Below are 11,504 nucleotides of genomic sequence, written 5' to 3'. Positions count from 1 at the left end.
GACCCGTGTCCCCAGGTGAGAACCTTGGAGGTGACACAGGTCCAAGGCCCGTGTCCCCAGGCGAGAACCTTGGAGCTGACACAGGTCCAAGGCCCATGTCCCCATGCAAGGACCTTGGAGGTGACCCAGGTCCAAGGCCCGTGTCCCCAGGTGAGAACGTTGGAGGTGACCCAGGTCCAAGGCCCGTGTCCCCAGGCGTGAATGTTGGAGGTGACCCAGTTCCAAGGCCCATGTCCCCAGGCGAGAACCTTGGAGGTGACACAGGTCCAAGGCCCGTGACCCCAGGTGAGAACCTTGGAGGTGACACAGGTCCAAGGCCCGTGTCCCCAGGCGAGAACCATGGAGGTGACACAGGTCCAAGGCCCGTGTCTCCAGGCGAGAACCTTGGAGGTGACACATGTCCAAGGCCCGTGTTCCCAGGCGAGAACCTTGGAGGTGACCCAGGTCCACGGCCTGTGTCTCCAGGTGAGAACCTTGGAGGTGACACAGGTCCAAGGCCCGTGTCCCCAGGCGAGAACCTTGGAGGTGACACATGTCCAAGGCCCGTGTTCCCAGGCGAGAACCTTGGAGGTGACCCAGGTCCACGGCCTGTGTCCCCAGGTGAGAACCTTGGAGCTGACACAGGTCCAAGGCCCATGTCCCCATGCAAGGACCTTGGAGGTGACCCAGGTCCAAGGCCCGTGTCCCCAGGTGAGAACGTTGGAGGTGACCCAGGTCCAAGGCCCGTGTCCCCAGGTGAAAACCTTGGAGGTGACACAGGTCCAAGGTCCATGTCCCCAGGCGAGAACCTTGGAGGTGGCCCAGGTCCAAGGCCCGTGTCCACAGGCGAGAACCTTGGAGGTGACACAGGTCCAAGGCCCGTGTCCCCAGGCGAGAACCTTGGAGGTGACCCAGGTCCAAGGCCTCTGTCCCCAGGCGACAACCTTGGAGGTGACCCAGGTCCAAGGCCCGTGTCCCCAGGCGAGAACCTTGGAGGTGACACAGGTCCAAGGCCCGTGTCCCCAGGCAAGAACCTTGGAGGTGACACAGATCCAAGGCCCGTGTCCCCAGGCGAGAACCTTGGAGGTGACCCAGGTCCAAGGCCCGTGTCCCCAGGCGTGAATGTTGGAGGTGACCCAGTTCCAAGGCCCATGTCCCCAGGCGAGAACCTTGGAGGTGACACAGGTCCAAGGCCCGTGACCCCAGGTGAGAACCTTGGAGGTGACACAGGTCCAAGGCCCGTGTCCCCAGGCGAGAACCATGGAGGTGACACAGGTCCAAGGCCCGTGTCTCCAGGCAAGAACCTTGGAGGTGACACATGTCCAAGGCCCGTGTTCCCAGGCGAGAACCTTGGAGGTGACCCAGGTCCACGGCCTGTGTCCCCAGGTGAGAACCTTGAAGGTGACACAGGTCCAAGGCCCGTGTCCCCAGGCGAGAACCTTGGAGGTGACCCAGGTCCAAGGCCCGTTTCCCCAGGCAAGAACCTTGGAGGTGAGACAGGTCCAAGGCCCGTGTCCCCAGGCGAGAACCTTGGAGGTGACCCAGGTCCAAGGCCCGTGTCCCCAGGCGAGAACCTTGGAGGTGACCCAGGTCCAAGGCCCGTTTCCCCAGGCGAGAACCTTGGAGGTGACCCAGGTCCAAGGCCAGTGTCCCCAGGCGAGAACCAAGATGGCAAAGTAATGGGTGTGAAGCCAAGGTCAGAAATCCCCTGTGTCCCGCCATCGGGGGGCCGCAAACCTGCTGCAGCCAATGTTCGACTGATTACCTCTCTTGAAGAATGTTTTTTGGTTGCCAGCTTACAATCGACCTATTGGCAAAGCCCTCGTGAGAAACTTCTCAGCCGCTAGCACAGCTGAATCAACCAGTGCCATGTTTCCTTATTGTTTACACTCAGTTGTAGTGAGGCTGTCTTTAATAGAATCGGCATTGTTGGATACCTCAAGATGCAAGTTATGCATCAAATATAATATGAAACACCAATGAACAAAGCTACTCCCAGTGTGATATAACTACAGGAGAACAAACCTGTGCCCCACCCACAACCCCCCCCTACCCCGCCCACCAGCCGCCCCATTGCAGAAAGCTCATGGATGAAAGAGATTGAGATGAGAATACTGTACACAGGAGATCCCATTTCTTTCGATCATTTCATCAATTTGACTATTAGTATCAGCGGATATTTCAGCGCATTCTTCAACTCCTCCATGAATTTTTTCTGGGTCACGACATAAATACACGTGTTTGTGCAGCAGCTCAATAGGAGAAGCATGTGTCCGGATTCCTGAAGAATAAAGACTGGGTCATTGTAACCTGTATAGACATAAATGCCTGTGATTCGGTAATAGAGGTGATGTACGGTGTATGTCGCCCATAACATGACGAAACTTCCGGATATACTGAAGGGTAAAATGATGGATTTTTTCCGGTTCTCCAACTCAGGATCAACTTTATGTTCAGCAGTGTTGATGCCCCTCAATGCCCGTCGGACTCTACTGGAGGCTAATATGTGTCTTACTGTCAGTACATTGAACAGTAAAATAAGGAAAATTGCAAGACACGGTGTTAAAATATGATTACTCCAGGAATATGCTATCCACGTGGGTAAAGTATAAAAGTTGGATTTGAGGCCACAGAACATTAGGACGTTATTAATAAAATACAAAGGTTCAAGTACAAAGTACCATGGGATATTTTGCAAACAGCTCAGAAGAAACACCGTGCCTATGATCGGAGCTGCCGTTTTCTCGGTGCAATATGTCCTTTTCAGCTTCTGGCAACAAATAGCAACGAATCGATCAAAGATGAAAGCGACTGTTAACCAGACAGAGCCGTTTCTGCAAGCATAAACTAGGACCGTTTTGAGATTGTGATGAAATATTCCATTCATCACTGCCTGTGACTGTGGTTGGTTTCAGTTTCATTTCCCTTACCTCTGTTCCATTTCCTCACCATTGTATTGTACTATGTGTAGGGCTCCGCCCATACCTGGCCCATTGTATTGTACTATGTGTAGGGCTCCGCCCATAACTGGCCCCTATGTAAGCTGGCCCAGCCTGCAGCACACCCAGTGCGGCAGAGCTCTGGATGGAAGATACCTCTCTCCTGTGTGTTACCTTCTAAGTCAATAAAAGCATTGTTTTGTTTCGCTAACATCGAGTCTCGGATTTATTGAGGCACATCAATTTTATTGACTTAATTTTCAACACAATGGATCAACTCTTGAAACCCGAACGTTTGGATTTGGACCAGCATGCTTCGGACGCATCGGCATGCTTTGGAAACTGGTTTATGTGTATGGAATTCTTCCTGGACAATTCCGCAGCCGTCAAAGGCGCTACGGACGCTGCGAGTATGAAACTCGGAATTCTGCGGAATGAAGTAAGCCACCGGGTTTACCCCCTCATCCAAGACGCCGACACGTACCCGGCCGCCTGCGACATCTTAAAGGCACATTTCCAGCAGCCTACGAATGAGGTGTATGCTAGGCATCTGCTCGCTACTCGCGCACAGCGAACTGGGGAATCGGTGGAGGAGTTCCTAGGCACCCTGAAAACGCTTGGCAAAGACTGCAAGTGCCAAGATGTAAAAGCCGCAGTGTACACTGACGAGCTTGTTCATGATGCCTTCATCACAGGCCTCAGCTCCACTTACATCCGGCAGAGACTGCTGGAAAAAACGGGATTGGACCTGAAACAGGCTGCGGACACAGCGCGATCCCTGGATGTGGCCCAGAGAAACTCAGGTGCCTACTCTTCAGCCGGCGCCGTCCACGCCACCACGTGCGTACCAAGGGTGCCGCCATCTTGGAAGGCATTTTCCCCGCCCGGCAGCCCGACACCGTCGGGGCCCCGCTCTCCCCCCAGAAGCCCTACGACAGCCGCGACGCGTCAGGGACCCAACTGCTACTTCTGCGGGCAGCCGAAGCACACCAGAAACCTGTGCCCGGCGAAAGGCACCACCTGCTTTAAGTGCGGTAAGAAGGGGCACTTCGGGAAGGTGTGCAGAGGGAACCCCGCCGGAAAACCCGCCACCGCCGCGTGTGTGCCGTGGGAGCGGCCATCTTGGACGCCATCTTGCCCGGCCTCGTGGGGTCCGCCATCTTATGAGCAGACAGCGTGGACGCCATCTTGTCTCGATCAGGGCCCTACAGTGGCATCGGTCACAGTGGACCAGACCAGGCCGCACCCGCTGTCCAAATCAATGGTGGACATCGAGGTAAACGGGTGCGGGGTTAAATGTTTAATTGACAGTGGAAGCACGGAGAGTTTTATCCACCCTGAACTGGCACAACAACTCTCCCTAAAGGTGGTCCCTACTCGGGGTACCGTCTCTATGGCTGATAAAACCCAGACATCTACCATCATGGGTTACTGCACGGTACAATTGTCCGTTAACGGAACTGTATACGATAATTTTAAAGTATTAATCATGAAGAATTTATGTGCGAGCGTGATCTTGGGCCTAGATTTCCAGTGCAACCACCAAAGCATCACGCTCAAGTACGGTGGGTCCCAGCCACCCCTCACAGTGTGCGGTCTGGCTACCCTGAAGGTAAAGCCGCCTTCGCTATTCGCGAACCTTACCCCTAACTGCCGGCCTATAGCGACCAAAAGCAGGAGGTACAGCTGGGAGGACAGGCGGTTTATCGCGACCAAGGTAGACAGGCTCCTGAAAGAGCGCATTATTGAACGCAGCAACAGCCCATGGCGTGCCCAAGTGGTAGTGGTAAGGGGTAACGAGAAGAAACGGATGGTGATCGACTATAGCCAAACGATCACCAGGTACACCAAACTAGACGCCTACCCGCTACCCCGCATATCAGAAATGGTGAACCAAATCGCCCAATACCGGGTGTTCTCCACCATCGACTTCAAGTCAGCGTACCACCACCTCCCTATCAGACCAGATGACCGCCCGTACACCGCCTTCGAGGCAAACGGACACCTCTACCAATTCCTCAGAGTCCCCTTTGGGGTGACGAATGGGGTCTCGGTCTTCCAGAGGGAGATGGACCGGATGGTGGATGACCACCACTTGCAGGCAACCTTCCCCTACCTCGACAACGTCACCATCTGCAGTCACAACCAGCAGGATCACGACTCGAACCTCGAGAGGTTCCTGAAAACCGCACAAAAACTCAACCTCACCTACAACGAGGACAAGTGCATTTTCAACACCACGTGCCTCTGCATACTGGGCAGCGTGGTGGAGAATGGGGAAATCAGACCAGACCCCGACCGATTGCGCCCCCTACGGGAGCTGCCCCTGCCCAACACTCCCAAAGCCCTGAAAAGGTGCCTGGGGTTATTTTCTTATTATTCCCAATGGGTCCCCAACTACTCCGACAAAGCCCGCCCCCTCTTGAAAGCATCCTCTTTTCCGCTCTCTGCTGAGGCCCACGCCACCTTCAAAAGCATTAAGCAGGATATTGAACGGGCCACGCTACAGGCAGTGGACGAGAACACTCCATTCCAAGTGGAAAGTGATGTGTCTGACTTTGCCTTGGCGGCCACCCTCAACCAGACGGGGCGGCCCATAGCTTTCTTCTCGAGGACCCTTCAAGTGCCCGAGATCAGACACTCCTCCGTGGAAAAGGAGGCCCAAGCCATCGTGGAGGCAGTGCGCCACTGGCGCCACTACCTAGCCGGCAAACGCTTCACCCTACTTACCGACCAGCGGTCGGTAGCGTTTATGTTCAATAATAAACAGAGGGGGAAGATCAAAAATGATAAGATTCTTAGGTGGCGGATCGAGCTCTCCACCTTCGAGTATGACATCATTTACCGGCCAGGGGCCCTTAACGAATCCCCTGACGCCCTCTCACGAGGGATGTGTGCCAGCACCACTGGGGATCGGCTACAGACCCTCCTCAATGACCTCTGCCAACCAGTGGTCACGCGGCTGTTCCACTTCATAAAGTCCCGCAACTTACCCTACTCGATTGAGGAAGTTCGGTCTCTGACCAGGAACTGCCGCACTTGCGCTGAGTGCAAGCCTCGGTTCTACCACCCAGATAGAGCCCACTTAATCAAAGCTACATGGCCCTTTGAGCGGCTCAGCTTAGATTTCAAGGGCCCCCTCCCGTCCGTCGACCGCAATGTTTACTTCCTGAACATTGTGGACGAATACTCCCGGTTCCCATTCGCCTTCCCCTGCCCAGACATGACCAGCGCCACGGCCATTAAATGCCTCAACAGCCTGTTCTGCCTGTTCGGAATGCCGAGCTACATCCATACGGAAAGGGGGGTGTCCTTCATGAGTGAAGAGCTACGCCAGTACATGCTGCCCAGGGGGATCGCCATGAGCTGTACCACCAGCTACAACCCCCGGGGTAATGGTCAAGTGGAGCGAGAGAACGGGACAGTACGGAAAGCAGTCACTCTAGCTCTAAGGACCAAGGGCCTCCCCATCTCCCGCTGGCAGGAAGTCCTCCCAGATGTGCTCCATTCGATACGGTCGCTATTGTGTACTGCCACTAATGCCATGCCTCATGAATGAATGTTTGTCTTTCCCCGGAAATCCACCTCAGGCGTATCCATGCCGTCATGGCTCTCCACCCCAGGTCCGGTATTCATGCGAAGGCATGTGAGGGGCCACAAGACGGACCCTCTCGTGGAGCCAGTGCACCTACTCCACGCCAACCCCCAATACACGTATGTCCGGCACGCCGACGGAAGGGAGGACACCGTGTCCATAAAAGACGTCGCCCCAGCTGGTAACGAAAACAACCACGACAATAGCAGCAACAATGATCACAGCAACTCTTACCCACCCACTACTCTTTCATCACCCCCGGAAGAACATCGACCAATGGCACCGCCACCAACCACCCCTTCAACAACCCTGGCAGCACCCCCGGCAAAGACCCAGGAGGCCGCCGGGGACACCCAGCCGACACCCGCGGCACCACAACAGCCACGTCGGTCGCAGAGGACTATCAAACCCCTGAACAGACTAAATCTATAGAAGGGGTGAATGTGATGAAATATTCCATTCATCACTGCCTGTGACTGTGGTTGGTTTCAGTTTCATTTCCCTTAACTCTGTTCCATTTCCTCACCATTGTATTGTACTATGTGTAGGGCTCCGCCCATACCTGGCCCATTGTATTGTACTATGTGTAGGGCTCCGCCCATACCTGGCCCCTATGTAAGCTGGCCCAGCCTGCAGCACATCCAGTACGGCAGAGCTCTGGATGGAAGATACCTCTCTCCTGTGTGTTACCTTCTAAGTCAATAAAAGCCTTATTTTGTTTCGCTAACATCGAGTCTCGGATTTATTGAGGCACATCAGAGATGGCATGCCAGAGTAACGGACAAGGCGCTAACTGGATATTAAATGCCAATGATCCCGTTCAATATCACACCGGTGATAACGACCAGTAGATCCGTGACAGCCATAGCCACTAGATAGAGAGTGATGCATTTGGAGAGACTGCACTTCCCCCGGCACAGGATCACAATTGCCATTATGTTAACTGCAAGAAAGAGGGAAATCATTGACTAGACTCCCAGTACAAAGCATCAGGATTTTGTCTGAATTTCACAGTTTCATTACTGCCTCTGTGGAAGGAATCGAAACACCCACTTTGTGGTGACTGAGGATAATTTTAACCTCACGCGTCGGGCGGGAAACCCACAGCATCGAGAAAACGCCAGTTTTACTGCGTCCAATATTAACTCCATTCATTTCAATGGAGAGTAAAACCAGCGTTGTACGCGATCCCATCAGTTTTCCAATGGATTGTTTGGGTTTGTTTCAAAATAAAACAAAATAATAATTAAACTGTGTATTTGAAAAAATTCATAGCACGTGAGTGGTAAACGTGAACTAATATCTAAAATATACAATAAGGGGAGGCGAAAGGATGAATTGAAACGAATTGAAATGGAGGTGGGAACTTGCAATCGGTGCAGCCACGGCTTTCAGATAAACCCCCGCATCGTGCAACAGAAATACGTCAGTTTGAATTCGGGCGGTTTCTATAACTGGCGGCCGATCTGCAATGTCAGTTTTATTCCCGATGGCAAGTTGGTAATTTACTCCATTGTGGCAGGTCTTCCTTAGAAAAGATGCAGAGACTATGGAGAGGATACCGAGGGAACCAACTAACACAACACCGGGGAATGCTGGGCTTTAGTTGACAAAGTAGGCAGGGGATCCTGGAGCTCGGTGCATTTGAATAGGGAGTTTAAGAGGCGATCTGGTAAACGTGTTCCGACAGCTGAGAGATTTCCATAAGTCCAATAAGGGAGAGAGAAAAAACATTTGCTCTGGCGGATGAACTGTATTAATATAGGAAAAAGAAAGATTAAATCTTCACCAAAGAACCTCGGGAAATGTTAGGATATTTTTGGGGTCGGGTTGGTGGTGGTGATAGGAAATGAAATAACCTACCAGAGGCTAGGATGGAATCGGGGAAAGGGGTGGGGACTCGGAGTAAATTAATTTCTGGTTCAGAAGCGATGTTCTCGATAGCTTCATTATACGATTTTACAATTGTCCCTATACCACTATGAATATTTCCAGAGGGAGATGTTGTAGTGTGACAACATACATTTTTAAAACATTTCTTCTTTGATGCTGTCTGGATGCAACCAGCTGGAGTTAGTTCCCGGAAACCGCGGATGCGCCTGGAAGTTACGATTTGTGATGACAGGATCAGAGCTTAATGCTCTCACATCACATTCTTCTATTACGTTCGCGGAGAGTCATCCATGATATTGTTGATGTGACGTGAATCACTGAAGGGTTGACATTGTAAGATGCATCAGGAGAGGAGATAAAGTACAACTGAGAGTAATTTGCGCAGTTCTGGTCTGCATGCTGTGAAAAGCATATAGAGGCACTGGAGAAGGTGCAGAAAATATTTCCAAGGGAGAACCAGGAACTGAAAGGGTAGGACTATCAGGAAAGATTGAACAGGCTGGGAACCTTTTTTCTAGAAAAGAGAAGGCTGAGGGGTGACCTGACAGAGGTCTTTCTATGAAAGTGTTTGATAGCGTAAAGGTGGAGAATATGTTTCCACATGTGGGGTTGACTAAAACTTGGGGACATAAGTACAAGATAGTCACTAATATATTAATTAGGGGATTCAGGAGAACATTCTTTACCCAGAGTGGTGAGAATGTGGAACTCGCTACCATGAGTAGTGGCTGAGGCGAATAGCATAGATGCAGTTAAGGGCAGCTAGATAAACACACGAGGGAGAAAGGATTAGAAAGTTATGCAGAAAGGGTTAGATGATGAGAGGTGGGAGGAGGCTCATCAGGAGCACAAGCACCGGCTTAGACCAGTTGAGCCAGATGACTCTTTGTGTGCTGTACATTATATGTAATTCTATGTATGTAACATATGCAACAAGAGACTTATTTACATAATGAACAAGATGGCAATAAAATGACATACCTGGAACACCAACAGCCGCAAGAATTGGGTAATAAATAGCATACACCGGACCCGTAGCTGCTTCATGCATCTTCTGTTAGATTCAGGCTGTGAATACAATGGTTCGGGGACATGCACCGTGATGGGGTAAAAATCGATCCTGATATACACTTGTGGGACGTCTCCCGTGACTCAATGATGTAACATCATTACTGCTGTTAGTGAGACTCATTTAAACAAACAACTTGCTTTCGCTTTACTGGATTTAATGTAATCGAGCAAATATAAATGATGTCGCAGTAATAACAGCCCAATATTATTTTGACATTTGATCTGCGAAAAAAAGCTTTGTCCATCAGTCATATACATTTGAAAAAGTTACTATTTGATCCCATCTATTTTATGTGAAAAACAAGCTAATTTAGGCTGGTAGCTTCATGGGCCGCCCATTATACAAATCGTCCTATTCTCATTATTACTGATTTCAATGGCACGCTGTGGGTTGCTGATTCGAAACAATTCCCTGTAGCAGCGAGATCCACATTGTGGCCACTCGCTGGGTAAAGAGGTTTATCCTGAATTCAGTATAGGAATTATTGGAATAATGTTAAAACAACAGTCTGAGAGAGGACAACAAGTGTCTCTCCCTGGAACCAAGACCACTTTCCTTGGATGGTACTTCAGCTCTGTGCGAGAACAGCAGGAGATATGTGATGCTCTGGAAGGTCCTGTGATTGTTGCCCGCCCCCGACCCCCAATGAAAATCTGGCAGCTTTATAAGATGACATGCAGGGTGAGTTGCCATGGAAACTGTCAGAGTTGTCAGCAGAAGCTCCAACATGATGAGCGCCAGTGTTGTGTTCTTGGAGTTGACACTCGCCCAATGTTGGACAGAATGTTCTCCATGCTCTGCTAGAAGCCCAACACAAGTTAGAGTTGGACTCCACCATGCTCGGAGCAATTGCCTGCAAGCCCGCTGGCAGGCTTCCCAGTGAAAATAACATCTCACCTAGGCGCCTATCAGCCATCTTCGGTAGCCTCGGCCCTCAAAGTCCCCTGCAGAAGAGCTAGTATATGATATCTCCCTCTGGCGAACTGGTACCTATGGTGTCCTGTCACCAGCCCTAGAACCTGCCCACTTGTGTGCAGTGATTCTCCCCGTGAAGACATGTCCTGCAGTGTAGTCTCCACACTATGTGTGTGCAAATCTCTGACTTGGTGCTGGAAAGAGTTAGATCGAGGGCACGATCGATTGGGTTCAAGGAACAAAGGAAAGTTGGTGCAGCTGAGAAATGTGACCCGCGGGTCAGCGGCCGGAGCAAAGCAAACATACAGGTGTGAGAAGCGGAAAGTGAAATTCAGAGTAGGTAAGGCCGCAGTAATGTGTCAGTGAAGTGAAACTAGGGGAGTGATGGAGGAAGGAAGGAAAAGTTGGGAGGGAGGCCGGGTCGTATTTTGGAGCATCAAGCACAGGCACGTGAAAAAGCTAGAATTTGAAATGTGCCTGTGTTGCAGTGGGTAAAAGAGGTAAAATAAACTGTGCTGTAACTCGGAGACCAACCGAAGTTGCTGCGACCGAAATCTAGGAACCTGAGTCCCAAACAGTGCAGGAACTGCTCAGGATTCAACCTTGGCCTGTGCTGTGTTAGTCCATTACAGCCATGTGTTAAAGTGCAGATGCAGAGCACGAAGTTCCCATGTTCCCTGGGCGGATCCGTGTAGGGTTCACCGTTTGGTGCGCTTGTGATGGAGGGGACGGGACTGTGTGTGTGAGACAGGTGGGTCCGTGTGGTGGGGGTCGGGGAGTGGGTATGGCATTTTGATTTTGGGGAGGAGGGGTGGATTCGTGTGAGGCAGAGCCGAGTCATTGGGGCCGATTTTCCCGCAGGTGTGGGGAATTGTCGGTTCCCCGAATGTCGGGATTCCCACACGAATGTAAATGGGTCTGCCAGATTGATGCAATTTCCCCTCAAGTGGCCAATTCATTTCCAGCGTGGGAACACTTGCTAATTGACTATTTCCAGTGAGAAAGTCGGACAGTATGATGTCATCATTCGTGGTGCTTTTAAGGCCCACAGCAAGCATTGCTTCCACTGCAGGCAGGCAAACGAACCATACAGGAGGGCAGAGGAGCCTAC

At 51.4% G+C, this 11,504-nt stretch overlaps 1 pseudogene; it reads right to left on the bottom strand.

Annotated features, from left to right (window-relative positions):
* Positions 1-2,122: 2,122 nt before the first annotated feature.
* LOC147092543 (putative G protein-coupled receptor 139) lies at positions 2,123-10,394 on the bottom strand (annotated as a pseudogene).
* Between the last annotated feature and the right edge of the window lie 1,110 nt (positions 10,395-11,504).

The sequence above is a fragment of the Somniosus microcephalus genome, unplaced genomic scaffold, assembly GCF_052327205.1.
Source record: "Somniosus microcephalus isolate GS21.2 unplaced genomic scaffold, FLI_Smic_1.0 unresolved_chr2, whole genome shotgun sequence".
NCBI classification, from domain to species: domain Eukaryota; kingdom Metazoa; phylum Chordata; class Chondrichthyes; order Squaliformes; family Somniosidae; genus Somniosus; species Somniosus microcephalus.
The sequence above is the reverse complement of the archived record's forward strand: the minus strand, read 5'-3'. Positions and strand labels throughout refer to the sequence as shown.